Source organism: Erpetoichthys calabaricus, chromosome 9 (assembly GCF_900747795.2).
Source record: "Erpetoichthys calabaricus chromosome 9, fErpCal1.3, whole genome shotgun sequence".
Taxonomy (NCBI): Eukaryota; Metazoa; Chordata; class Cladistia; order Polypteriformes; family Polypteridae; genus Erpetoichthys; species Erpetoichthys calabaricus.
In genome coordinates this window covers 44,534,361-44,549,031 of record NC_041402.2, presented here as the reverse complement: position 1 = coordinate 44,549,031, position 14,671 = coordinate 44,534,361, and the positions used below count along the sequence as shown (strand labels likewise).

The window sequence follows — 14,671 nt, the reverse complement described above, 5'->3', positions numbered from 1 at the left end:
ACCTGTGGTAACTTCAGTTGATTGGACATGATTTGGAAAGGCACACACCTGTCTATATAAGGTCCCACAGTTGACAGTTCATGTCAGAGCACAAACCAAGCATGAAGTCAAAGGAATTGTCTGTAGACCTCCGAGACAGGATTATCTCGAGGCACAAATCTGGGGAAGGTTACAGAAAAATTTCTGCTGCTTTGAAGGTCCCAATGAGCACAGTGGCCTCCATCATCCGTAAGTGGAAGGAGTTAGAAACCACCAGGACTCTTTCTAGAGCTGGCCGGCCATCTAAACTGAGCAATCGGGGGAGAAGGGCCTTAGTCAGGGAGGTGACCAAGAACCCGATGGTCACTCTGTCAGAGCTCCAGAGGTCCTCTGTGGAGAGAGGAGAACTTTCCAGAAGGACAACCATCTCTGCAGCAATCCACCAATCAGGCCTGTATGGTAGAGTGGCCAGACGGAAGCCACTCCGTAGTAAAAGGCACATGGCAGTCCGACTGGAGTTTACCAAAAGGCACCTGAAGGACTCTCAGACCATGGGAAAGAAAATTCTCTGGTCTAATGAGACAAAGATTGAACTCTTTGGTGTGAATGCCAGGCGTCACGTTTGGAGGAAACCAGGCACTGCTCATCACCAGGCCAATACCATCCCTACAGTGAAGCATGGTGGTGGCAGCATCATGCTGTGGGGATATTTTTCAGTGGCAGGAACTGGGAGACTAGTCAGGATAAAGGGAAAGATGACTGCAGCAATGTACAGAGACATCCTGGATGAAAACCTGCTCCAGAGCACTCTTCACCTCAGACTGGGGCGACGGTTCATCTTTCAGCAGGACAACGACCCTAAGCACACAGCCAAGATATCAAAGGAGTGGCTTCAGGACAACTCTGTGAATGTCCTTGAGTGGCCCAGCCAGAGCCCAGACTTGAATCTGATTGAACATCTCTGGAGAGATCTTAAAATGGCTGTGCACCGACGCTTCCCATCCTACCTGATGGAGCTTGAGAGGTGCTGCAAAGAGGAATGGGCGAAACTGGCCAAGGATAGGTGTGCCAAGCTTGTGGCATCATATTCAAAAAGAGTTGAGGCTGTAATTGCTGCCAAAGGTACATCGACAAAGTATTGAGCAAAGGCTGTGAATACTTATGTACATGGGATTTCTCAGTTTTTTTATTTTTAATAAATTTGCAAAAACCTCAAGTAAATTTTTTTCATGTTGTCATTATGGGGTGTTGTGTGTAGAATTCTGAGGAAAAAAAATGAATTTAATCCATTTTGGAATAAGGCTGTAACATAACAAAATGTGGAAAAAGTGATGCGCTGTGAATACTTTCCGGATGCACTGTATGCCTACTCTGCTAACCTGTTCAAATTGGTAGCTTTACATACAACAGCCCAGCTAAGACAGCTGCTCTAAAGCACACTTATATTTTTGCCCTTGAATTGTCGCTGATCTGAACTCGTAAATTTCACCCTCATTCTAGACATGCTGGTATATCACATGAACTTTTGACACTGGAGCTTTCCTTGATTTGTCATGACAAATTAAAATATATTAAATATCAGGCAAGAGCATAAAATTTCAACTTATTGAAAAACTGATCATAAGGTACATGGCAGCTGATGTTATCTAAAAAATACAAAAAATAATTTTTAATTTACATAACCACAAATGATTATTTTAATAAAATTCAAAGTACTCTGCCTAACAACAACTGCAAACATCTATCACATTAACAATAAGAAAACATTAATTTATGGTCAAAGGTCAATACCAAAAAGAAAAAGCAAAAAATTTGTAGAAATGCTTGACCATGCAGTTTAATGTGACCAGTGAGGGTGTGTTTCTGTCAAAACCAAGTAAATCACTAGAAAAACAATTAGAAATTTAACTCATGAAGATTCTGACATTTAGGTTCACAGAAAACATGAATGTAATTTAACAGACCAAAACTCCATTTATTAAAAACACTGTGTCGAGAAGTACTTCATTTTTACTATAGAAGACAATCAAAATAAAAATAGAAAAAAATACTTGAAAGTAGCACTGGGAGGTATACCGGTTCATGCCAAAAACCGTTTTTTATTTGTGTTATGATATGGATTTTTCTTATACCTCAACACCGGTTTAAATAGCCTAAACAACGTTCAGAACGTGGTGCAGCAGGAAACTGTTTAAAGGGGACCTTTTTCACTGCTGCACCACTAAACACGAATGCATCGGAGTACATGCGTTAGTGGAGGTGCTGAACGGTGAAAATGGACAGAGAACATTCTGAAACTGAAGCTGTAGCAGATGATAAAGTTGGACATGATGACACAGAAGAACTTTTGCCGAAAAAAGGAGCTCTGTCTGTTGTCTGGAAATACTTTGGTTTTAAAAGGTCGGATGTGGACCATTATGTTCAAATGTGTGAATACTGTTTCTATACTACTGGATAATACTGCAAGCCAAGTTGTACTTGTTTTATTTTTTTCAATACTGTGTAATGTACCTGGGTACTGTGTAATAGTGTGACGACATGTTGAATTTATTCTCTACATTTCTACATTATTCTCGCTGTTTATGTCGAGATTAAAGTTGACTATTCTCGTAATTTGTCATTAAAGTAGAACATCGTAAACTAAACTTCATCTTAAAATGAATATTTAATTTACTAGATTTTCTCAAACCCCGTCATAAGTTATGTAGCACATTAAATGCTTTGTGTTAAGTGTTCCCCAAGCCATGTTAACCGCTACTGCTTCTTACACTGACTTCCTCTTACACTGAGAGGAGGCGCAGGCAGCACACAGAATACATTAATTTCATGATATTCCTGCTCCCTGAACATTTAGAATGCTAAGATAAATACTTGATATCATTTTCATGATGAAATGCATTAAAGCATGTATTAGTCATGTGGGGGCACAGTGGCATTGAGGGTGCACTGCTGCGTCGCCGCAAGGGGGGTCCCAGGTGTTCCCTGCCTTGAATTTGCATGTTTTTCTGGTGGGTTTACTCGGCATGCTTCAGTTTCCTTACAAAGTCATGTAGGATGTGGGATTTTATTATGCTATGCTGTATTGACCCTGCTAGTGTATGTTTTGCTCGTATTTACCCTGCGATGTGCTGGCGCCATGTTCAGGATTTGCTCTTGCCTCGCACACAATGCTTGCTGGGATGGGCGCAACCCTCAATGGATGGCATAATTAAACGTATAACTAACGTGACCATTTATTTTTTTCCTTAAAACGGGACATCTACTAATTTTTAGGTAATACTGTAGTATGTGTATTCAAGAAAAAACATATTTCTTCATAGATTTTATTTATTAATGAAGAACAGGAATGAACACGTGAAAATAAATAATTTATATGGTCTTATATTTTTCTGAAGAACAAATTTGCTTAAGTATATTTGGTGTTGGTTTCAAATAAGAATGAAATTCTTGGAAGGATTAATTAAAATTTACTTTGGTAATTAACATTGCTTTAAGAACTACGACTTGCAACTGTGTTTTTTCGGTCGTCCACAACTTATTCATAAAAGAAAAGACCCTTTCTATGGGTACATTAGTGCCGGGAAGACATAAAATATATTCAATAATTATACGAAAGTTCGTATGGTTCAAATTATTGGTGTGAAAGTGTTTGAACAATTTCACCCAACGACTTTCGGTTGAAACATTCCCAGTGTTCCATTCTGTCACTTTTTGTGGTGAAAAGTAGTTAGAAATAAGTGAATACTCATCAAATACTTCTGTGTCTTGGTTACAATTAATAGATCCCTTTTCAATCAATATATCCATTACTTTCATTAGATAATTGACAATAACGTCTGATGTTTCGCCCGGTTGGTCTTGAAATTCTAAAAGTTTGACTTGTGTGCCTTCGTATGGTAAAAAGAAGCCAATTAAAACAGGGAATATGTTCTTGGACCCGTGGTTTGAAGCATCAGTTAATATAGTAACACAGTTAAATTCACTGAGGCGATCTTTTAATTCACCTATTACTATTGGCGCTAACACACAACAATAGCTTCTGATTTCGTACGAGCACATCTACATTTCTGTTCAAAACATGTTTGAATTAACTTAGAAACACAATTGTTTGAGCGAAAACTGTGGTTCTCTTGCACCATATGATAAGCCCAAGTGCCTTCTGTCACAGCAACTTCCAGATCTTTTGAAGTTGGTGAATCCCCTTTCTTAAAAAAATTAAGCATCGGAGAACTCGAAGCGGCAGCGATATCGGAATTTTTATGTTTTTCTGATCTTAAATGTTGCTCAATATCGCTGGCACCTCCATGGGCTACGCTAAATTCTGTACAACACTTTTCACATCTGACGTCCGATGGAGTACTTCTTTGCTTTATAAACGGGTACTTAGTTTGTAAGTTAACATTAAAAGTGCACTTGCGTTTAGGCATTGTTAAAATGAAGGGTTCACGTACAAGACATGTAAATTGACTATAATAACACACGTCGATAAAAAAAAATCAATCGTCAAGAAAGATGCGCAAGCTGTCTACACGTACTCGCAACTGAGGAGCGAGCGAGCTAGCAGGCTTCTGACCGACTTGCATGTGTGTGAGACGTATTGCACATGCCGTCATCGCCGTGCTACTAGGCGCTACCGTCTGATTTTTGGATTTTTCGCACCTTTTTTTGAAATTGTTACAGTGGGTTGCTCTCTTTCTGAAAACGGGACATGTGCTTGGGGACAACGGAATAGGCATAAAAACAGGATGGTCCCGTTCAAAACGGGACGTATGGTCACGTTATGCATAACGAATATTTTTTTAAAGTTCTGAACACTCCGTGGTCTACGTTTATAACTAGGTTTAATTTCACAAAGACGTTTATCGTGTGGTGATTGGTTATGTAGAGAAAGAAAAAGGAAAGATAGGAACTGCGGGTTTGGTACGTCAGACAGAGATAGTACGCATGCAATTAAGAACATCCATTGAATTCTGTGTTCGTGTCTCCGACCACCAGATCACAAACCCAATATTTACACAATATTTAAGCTAAACCTGTGTGATACCCATTCATACATTAAGTTTTTTGGAGCCTCGTCACACCTGCCATAAAGTTCTCTACACTGAACGTACACCTGGGGGACCCCTTACTGCGAGGGAGCAGCACTACCGTGCATGTTTAATACCTGCTTTAATGCATTTCATCATGAAAATTTATCTTAGCATTCTACATTTTCAGAGAGCAGGAATATCATGAAGTGAATGTATTCTGTGTGGCGATTGCTGCCGGCGCCTCCTCTTAGTGCAGAGGAAGTCAGTTTAAGGAGCGCATAGTGATTAAAAACTGGGTTAGGGAACACTTAACACAAAGAATTTAATGTGCTACATTAACTTATGATGGGATTTGAGAAAATCTAGTAAATTAAACATTGATTTTAGGATGAAGTTTAGTTTACGACATTCTACTTTAATGACAAAATAAACTATGAGAATAAAGTGGAAATGTCGACTTTAATCTCTACATACAGTTTTTTTTCTTCACCGTGGCCCTAATATGTTTCCGTAGGGCTATACCACAAATAGCATTATAAATGCATGTTGCAGTTTTATTATTTATGTATATAGCTTAGCTTGAAGCAAGGTCCATATTAATGCAGTTTGCCTTAATGATGGTTCAGTTGGTAAAGATGTCATCACCAAGTTGCACTTGTTTTATTTTTATTTGGTGAATACTGTGTAATGCACCTGGGCTTTGAAGTCTTGGAAGTAATAGTATTATTACTGGAAGTTGCACTATTATTTATTGTATTGTTATTATTTATTAGTTTAAATATTATGCAGTTTAATGATGGTAAAGTTGTTTAAAAAGTCACTTTAACATGTCAGTAGACAGAGATTGTTAACATTAACAAAGTGTAGTTGGTTTACGAAAAATATTTACTATTTACTCCTTTTCCAAGACATGTTCAGTGCAATACAACTTTTGACAAGCACCTCTGGATATTTGAGTTGAAATGCCTCTTTGGATGGTTGAAAATATGTTTTTCAAAATTTTAGTTTAAGTTGTTTGCAAACTTTGGTCAATAAAAAGGTTCTATATTTTGAATGCAACTGTCATGCAATGTGATTCCTTCTCTTCATTAGTGCCACCCCCTTGAAAACTATCACTTTATGGGGCCATACAAACCTGTATTAATACTTGTGTGCACATTAAAATGTTTTTTTGTACAATGTACAATTCTCATGACAGTGGAATAGGTTATTCTTAGCCAGTAATTGCAGTGGGAAATGTGGTTAACATCCACTCATGCATGGGAAAAAAATACCGTCCAATACCGTGAAACCGGTATCATTTTGAAAAATACCGTGATATAGAATTTTGGTCATACTGCCCAGCACTACTTGAAAGCATGAACTAACCCCATCAGCCAATGGCAGAATGCACTCACATACACACGCACACACATACATACACACACACAATCATAGAACAAATGTAGACCCCCCAATTAACCGAAGAGTCACATATTTGGCATATGGGAGGAAAATCAGAGTACCTGAATAATACACATGGAAACAAGGGATGTGGTACCAAAGACTGAGAGTAAGACTTAAACCCAGGATGCTAAACCAATTAACAGCCATGCTATTTCACACTGGAGAAATGCATTCTAGATTACAGTATATGAAACTAGGTATAAAACTGGAAGTGACTTCCAACATAACCCCTATGTTTAGCTAACATTACATCTTCAGTGTCTATTCAAGACACAATACAACAAACACATGATCAGTCTCACACATTATACACACATACAAATACATTACATAAAATCTTGTCAATGCAGTCCAAGTCTTTGAAGGTAAATATGTGATACAAAGATAAATGCACTATGATAAAGTGAAAAAAGCATACCAAGAAGGATCCCAGCTTAGAATACTGTAATACAGTAAATCCTTGCTATATGCAATTTCCTATTCCCACAGATTCAGTTATCCACTGTGGAATGTAGTAGGGATGGACATCACAGCGTTGTATTCATGAGTGACCTATGAGATTGAGCAATAACTGTTCTGTGATGTCCTTAGATGTCTGCACTGAATGGATCAACGTGTTCCAAGAGGTGTGGGTAGGTCGATTGAACCCTACTCATGATGGGGACAAGGTCATGCAATAGTTCCCACTGAACAAGGAATTCCCAATAAGTGTGGCTCATAAGCTCACACTGATTAATTCCTTGCACATTGTACACACCGCCCTTCAATAATACTGTTCTGAAATTTAGTGAGGTTCTTGCTGCAGTTGTTTGTGGTGTCTGGCTGAGCCTCTAGAAGATAACCAAAATTATCTATAGAGGAAATGAAAGTTGTAAAAAGGTTTCTGTATGTGAAACAGTGGAAGGATTATTATTGAGCGTTAAGAGGCAACAGCAGGGGGTTGGTATGTCAGCACAACCCCGTCTCCCCTTGAGCCAATGTCCCACTTGATCCTAACACCAAAGTCAGTGGTAAAGATCAAACCACTGCCATTATCAATATGTGGTGTTCAAAAGTTCGGTTATGTAACAACCTGCTATAGAGTAGCGTTCTTAGTGCCTTGTAGATCTCAGTATGCTCCATTTGTGCAATTTAAAATGCTTGAGTGAAGTCGTATATTGGGCCTATGTGAAGCATAAAGCAAAATAAATTGTAAAAGAGAGTTTCACAGAGCAATGGCATTGAAGGTGACAGAAAGAAAAGACATGGTTCTGGTTAGCCCAGACGTACAAATGTATGTCAAGACTGGGGCCTGCGAAAGGTTGGCTGTGACCAAACAGCCACAACAGAATAAATTGGAACCACTGTCACCTCAGAACTGACCACTTAAAGCATGTGCAGTCATCTTCTGAAAGCTTGACTGCTATCATGTGTGCCCTTGGAATGACTACCACCTTCTTGTCATCACAAACTGAGTGGAGGGAAGAATAGAGGTCTGTCATCTGTAGTAATGAAAGCAGATTATTCCTGGAAATGAGAGATGGTATTGTACTTGTCCAACAGGGGCCTGCTGAGCAGTAGTGTTCATTGTGTATATGACTGCAACACACAGGGACCATGCCAGGTGTCATGGTGTGGGGTGCTGTCAGTTATAGTTCTTGTTCACATCTGGTGTTTGCAGAGGGGACATTGACTAGTGGTTCCTATGTCATGTACATGATCACACCAGCCCTGATTCATTCCAGAGTGAAATAGGAAATGTGTTCTTACAACAGGACACATTGCAACCATGCAACTCAATATTCTATAGAGACTGTTCAAAACTTCCTTGGCCAGCATGGTCACTGGACCTCTCCCCAGTTAAATCTGCTCAACCACTGGTGATAAATCTTGACCAGTTGTGTCACCAGGTTGAAAGGACATAGAATGACAGAAGGTTATATGTCATCTGAATGACTTTAAGTATGCCAGAGTGGTGCCTGTATTAGAGCACAGGGAGTTTACACACAATATTAATATGAGTATGGTGTTGAAACATGACTCTCATTATACTGAAAAAAACGTGTCATATCACCTTTTGTTATCATGTTGTTAATACATTTAGATGAGCATCCGATCCTACTTTTAGTTACATGGTGTTTGAATAGTATATATTGATTACGCTACGTTTTTTTTGAAAAAATAACTTTAACTTTTTTTCTGAAAATTAAATCAATCAAATTCACAGTTTTTTATCTTCATATGAAGACATGCCTCTTTTCTTACCAGACCTAATCTCAGCATCAGAAAGTAAGCACTCATTAATTGTGAATTTGTTTACAAAGTTTCACACTTACACTAAGACAAAACAAGCTCTGGGCATAGCCAGAAATTTTATGTAAACGTACTAAATATTCAATCTTCTGAATAGTGCCAAATATGAGAAGAACCACTAAATAAATCAAAATCCTTTTTTGTGAAAATGTCATATCTCCTTGATTTAAAGATGCTGGACAATTTAAAAAAAGCTTAAACACTGCAAAAGCAATATAGACCATAAAAATTATATATCCCCCATATATTTATAGATGATCGGTTATTTTTAACCACTCATACTTAATCATTTATAATGAGTCACACTACTATTCTCACATAAGTTAACAGATATACTGTACTGTAGGAATTAAAAATACTGTATATTTGTATATACTGTATGTTATGACATTCACTTGACATCCTCTGAAGATTATTTTAGAGGGTCATGTACAGAATACTTTGAGTTATTCTTCTTCTGTGATCTCGTGTCATTCTACTCTTTCTTTCTCCCATTGTTCATTTGTAAACTATAACTGTCAAACTGAACAACACGGATATCTGAAATATGGCAGAAAAATCAAGTATGTTTCACTCCACCTACTGTATTTCAGATACTTCAGTGTCCACATCACAAAGGACCTGGCATGGTCCAAGCACATTTATCCCTTGGTGAAGAAAAGGGATTTTCAGGCTGCTCTCCCAGATACTGAAGAACCTCTACATATCCACCATGGAAAGTATCATGACAGGAAATATTACAGCCTGGTTTAGAATCAGCACACAGCAGGACCACATGGCTCTGCAGAAAGTGGTGTGGTCAGCTGAATGAATCACTGGGTGTGCACTCTTTATCTTTGAGGACATCTATATTAGGCAATGTAGGCAAAGAAAATTATACAATATGCCAGCTGTTCCGACAATGGCTTTTTCTCTGTGTTGTAGTCTGGGAAACATTACCTCTGCCTGAAAATCAGTTCAGAGAGACTAAGGAATAGCTCATTTCCATAGTCTATAGGCATCCTAAATGAGCACTGTACCTAGAGCTACATGGTGCCCTATTGTTTATAATATTAATATAATGCCCACTACTGCTGCCATTTTACATATTGTACTGATTTTATTTATATTTACAGAGTTGTGTATTTATTGCTTATTGTGTTTTATATCCTTCTTCTAATGCATAGTCTTGGAGTTTAGCAATTAAGCATTTCACTACATATTGTACTGTGTGTATAATTATATGTGATAAATAAATTAGATTTTCTTTTATTGTGATTTGCATTTTTAATTTGATCATATCTTGTAACATTTGTTTTTTATTTCTAAAGTCGATATCACATTACATGGCTTCTAGTCATGGGGTGTATCATAGTTGCCGATTGCAATACTGATCTTGTTGCCAGACCATGCCAATTTAAAGAACTGAAAATGCCTGGCCATGTCACACAGCCAGTAGTGTGCTGCTTAACACAAATGGCACCGTATGAAGAGTTAACAGTTAAGGCGAGTTTAGCTGTTATCTTAGCCCTATTTTTTCTGATTTTCACTTCTGATTGTGAGGTCCAAAACACCTGCATTCTTTATTCCTTGTTGCTGCATTCTATACACTGTACTTCCAGATGAGTATTAATTGGTTTTCAGCTGTCATGCATACAGAGTCCAGCACTACGACTAAACATAAAATCAAAGATGTTTGATTTTATTGGAGAAGGTCGCAGACTAGTAGGAGAGAGTAGCTAGATATCTTACATTATGCAATCAGCTTCATGGGAGCTAAGTGTCTCTGACTCTCTAACATTATGTAAATAAAGGCTATGACTAAAAATTGTTGAAAAAGTCACATTATGTGACATAGCCTTAACTGGAAGCTATATATAATTTTCCATAGGCAGTTTACAATACTTTTCTGCAATGCTTAAAAAGGAAGAATGTATAATATGTTTATTTATTGTCATGCTGGTAGGCCTCTGTCACATTAGGAAATAAGAAGTAAGAGTTGCAGTCTTAGAGTTAACAGTATTTGCTGTGCTGAAAAATGTAGAGACCCTCAACCTTTTCTGGAACAAAGTAGGTAAAGAAAAGGCATGAATCAAGAAATGTAACTGAACTTGTTACAAAACATTTGCTAAGAATAATTTAAGGAAAAACATACATAGATCCTGCAAGGTTTTCTCTCAATATATTTAATAATAATAATAATTCTTTACATTTGCATAGCACTTTTCTCACTACTCAAAGCACTTTACATAGCGAGTGAGGAGCCACTTTAACAACCACTAATGTGTAACAACCACCTGACTGATGCAATGTCAGCCATTTTTGCTCCAGTGCACTCACCACACAATAGCTGTTAGGTGGTGAAATAGGTGAGAGATACTTAGCCAATTAGACACAGGGGATTATTAGGGGGCCAGAATGACCAGGCCGTGGTAGGCAATTTAGCCAGGACATTGGGATACACCCTACTCTTTATGAAGGATGCACAGAGATCCTTTATGACCTCACAGAGCCAGGCCCTCGGTTTTACGTCCCATCCGAAGGACGACACTATTTTTACAGGACAGTGTCCCCATCAATGCACTGATGCATTGGAATCCACATTCAGACCACAGGGTAAGCACCTTCTCCTGGCCCCGCCAACACCTCTTCCAGCACCAACCCAAGCTTTTCCGGGTTGGTCTCCCATCCAAGTACTAACCGGACCCATACATACTTTGCTTAAGGAGGATGACCTGTTCTGAAGTGAATGTGTTATGGCTGCTGACATATTTGTGTAATAATATATAATATATTTGCATAAATCATACATTTATACAACAGCAACAAAAAAAACATAGTACACATGTTGCATTGAATTAATAAATGCCATGAACAGTTTTATATTCTCTTTATAGTGCTAATCATGCATACTTCGTAAATGTCTTATGGGTAATGGTTCAGGTTTATTCGTGGAGAAAGTGATGCACCAGAATTAATCCAGTTTGCTTTTCCTCTAAAGTGAAGGAGAAGCCTTCAAAGAACAACTGATGTCACTGCTGGTGCAATCACCACAAGCCTGCCTCTTCTGCTCCCCACCAGATGTAAACCTTGCACCTCCTGGAAGTGAGCATTCAGTACAGAACCAGCTTTGGAAGAGGACATAATTCCATGACTAAGCCACCAACAAAGGACTAGCTTTCAACACAAAACTGTTGTCTTTATAACTATTTTTTTGTTTTTATTTCAAGACAAGACATTAAATGGAGTCTCCGGATAGAGCCTCAACTCTTACTCTTTGTCTTTGTATAATTTTACAACAGTAATAATGAAAAGTCAACCCCCTGCAATATTTCATTGAGTGCCACTTCAATTAATTTTAATTTAGTGGCTTAGGTTATACAGTATGTAGCTTGAGGACTGGACTCCTCAGCCTTCTAAAGATACATAAAGAGTATTGTTCTCATTTCAACTGCCCAACATTCTAATTTAATTATAATAACTTATTCTGACTTACATTGGCATGAAATTGTGTTTGCCTGAAAAGAGTTTTCCAGGACATGGGTGCACCAAGGTGGGAAAATGCAGAATAAAAACTCACAGTGGATCTCCTAGGCAGAGGGAGAGAACTACAATAACAGCTAGGGGAAGTTGTGAACATGCCACTGTGGGTACATGGTGGCTGCTAGAGACAGATGAGTCCTGAATGTTGATTAAATGCCCCCAAACAGGCAAGGGCACCATTCATAAAGGTCATGGAGAAAAGGCAAAAGGTTTTAAGTCATCAGGACTGACAGGTGAAAGTACATGGCCAATAGTTGGGGAATGTGGACCCAGATTGTTCATTCTAGGTTCAGTGAACACCAACAGGAGGCCAGTATTTTCCTATATGTCTACTAGGATGCAGCATAGGGTAGTCTATTTAAGGAAGGGTGCATGATGGTTGCCTGCAAGTCCTGTCTCTATATGGTATAGGCAAAGTTACTGCTTACTCTAGGGCTTAGAGGAGAATCAGGGGCCAAAGCTCAAATGGTGGGAAGAGGTAGCCAGAGCTGACAAAGAAAAAGAAAGAGAGAGAGAGAGAGAGAGAGACAGAGAATGAGGAGCTGAGAATTAGGGAGCAAGCTATTATAATGATAAACAGACATCAACAGCTAAGTCCAGAGAGGCTATGGGTTTGTTAGTTTGTCTGTTTAGTGTCACCTTGCGTTCTTAATTGTGTGATCCCTCTTAGGAGCTTTATTTTGTTATTAAAAGAATAGTTCTGTATAGTTATTCTGAATGTTTAACATCACAAGTGTCCTCTCTTGTCACAGTCAAATAGGAAGCTAAAAACATAATCACATGGACTGTTGACTTAAACCTGTTTGTGGTAAAGTGAGGTCTGTGGCTGATCGGCGCCATTTTAAAATAAACAATCACCACACTCATGGCTTTAAGGAAGGAGTGTGGTAGCGTGGCAGGAGCGGTTCTCAGGAGCAATGCAGGCAGTCCCACACTTAAGGGAACAGGTGCAGAATCGCCCGTGGTCATAATTAATGACAGGAGATGCTAATCGTCACACCTGTACCACGTCCCCATTTTAAAAGGAGAAGTGCGAGAGAGGTCCAGAGAGAGCCTGTACGTAGCCATGGGATGGAAGGCAATCAGACCTGTGGAAGGTCAGCTGCAAAAGGGCAACTCATCTGCTGCAAAGCCTGTGAGGGATAAGCAGAGGAGCCACCAGATAAAGGGAAAGGTACCAGGTTTTTAAAAAAAGAACTGTTTCTGCCAGTATTTTAACCTCGTTTTTAATGGAATTATTTATTGGATTTTTACTGTCCACATTCACCCTTTTTTAATGGATTATTTATTTATTTATTAACTTTGAGCACTGCACTGTGGACACCATTTTTGTTTTTTTTTTTTGTTGTTAATAAAAGCACTGATCACTTTTGCACCTTCACCTTGCTTCATGTGGTGTCCTCATTTGTCCAGCTCATCCCAGTCATAACTATTGATGGTGTTGGGTTCAACAGGCTCCCAAATCTGGAAGAGAGAGCATAGAGTGGGACCCGAACCGTCACATTGTGATTTGTGTGGTTTCTGTGACCAACCTGTCTCAATGTTTTTTAGTGATGTTATTTACAGCATATTCTGAAGGTCAGTTTGTACTTACAACAGGAATGCAAAATGTCAGCAATTTCAGCAATGTATGGAAGATTTTTAGGGTTAGGTTTTTAAATTCCATTTTGGAAAAATCAGAACTCTTCAAGTAAAAAAAAAAATGCTTTAAAACTTTGTGTACAGTATGTGCAATTTCTTCTCATATTTATTATTTTTGCATCTCACATTTAATTTGTACAGATATTTTATGTATCCCTAGTCAAAAATGCTTGCAATTTTGTACTTGTTGTATTTTTAGGGGTAATCTGAAAAATCAATACAACTAACTTTTTTCATTTAAATTAGGCTAATAGTCCTAAGCAAAAAAAAAAAAAAAATCAGATATGAGCATCAGTAGGCTTTGCGCCCCAGGAACCAAGTTACTCGAACTACTCTGTAACATTTCAGTAATTATTTACTGTTCTGATGCTGACCTTTCTAATTATAAAATAGGTCATTACATAGCAATTCACAAGAAGAATTCATAATTAATTGCAGAATTACAGTATTTGAGGGCTCCTCTAGAGTGCCTCTTTCTCTTGTTCAATTTGGCTCAAAAACTAATCAGCACATCATCATCTCATAACAGGCTTAAGTTTTGAGTTTGGTATTTTTCTGTCTAGCCATTTAAGCTGTAGACCACTCTCAAGAAACTGTGACACACAGACACACACACCCACCATCGAGATATCGATGTTTTCAGTATCAAGGGACAAATCTAAAGCTTTCACTCCTCCTCCATAGAAGACAGGTTATGGTGGGGGATGACGCAAAGCAAAAACCCGTAAACTTTACTACCTAAAAGAATCCTTGATATTTTT

At 38.3% G+C, this 14,671-nt stretch overlaps 1 protein-coding gene across 5 annotated transcripts in view; it reads right to left on the bottom strand.

The window, feature by feature from the left end:
* carmil2 (capping protein regulator and myosin 1 linker 2) overlaps nt 1-14,671 on the bottom strand; it is a 119,957-nt gene that overhangs the window by 22,252 nt on the left and 83,034 nt on the right. The gene's annotated exons all lie outside the window — the stretch shown is intronic.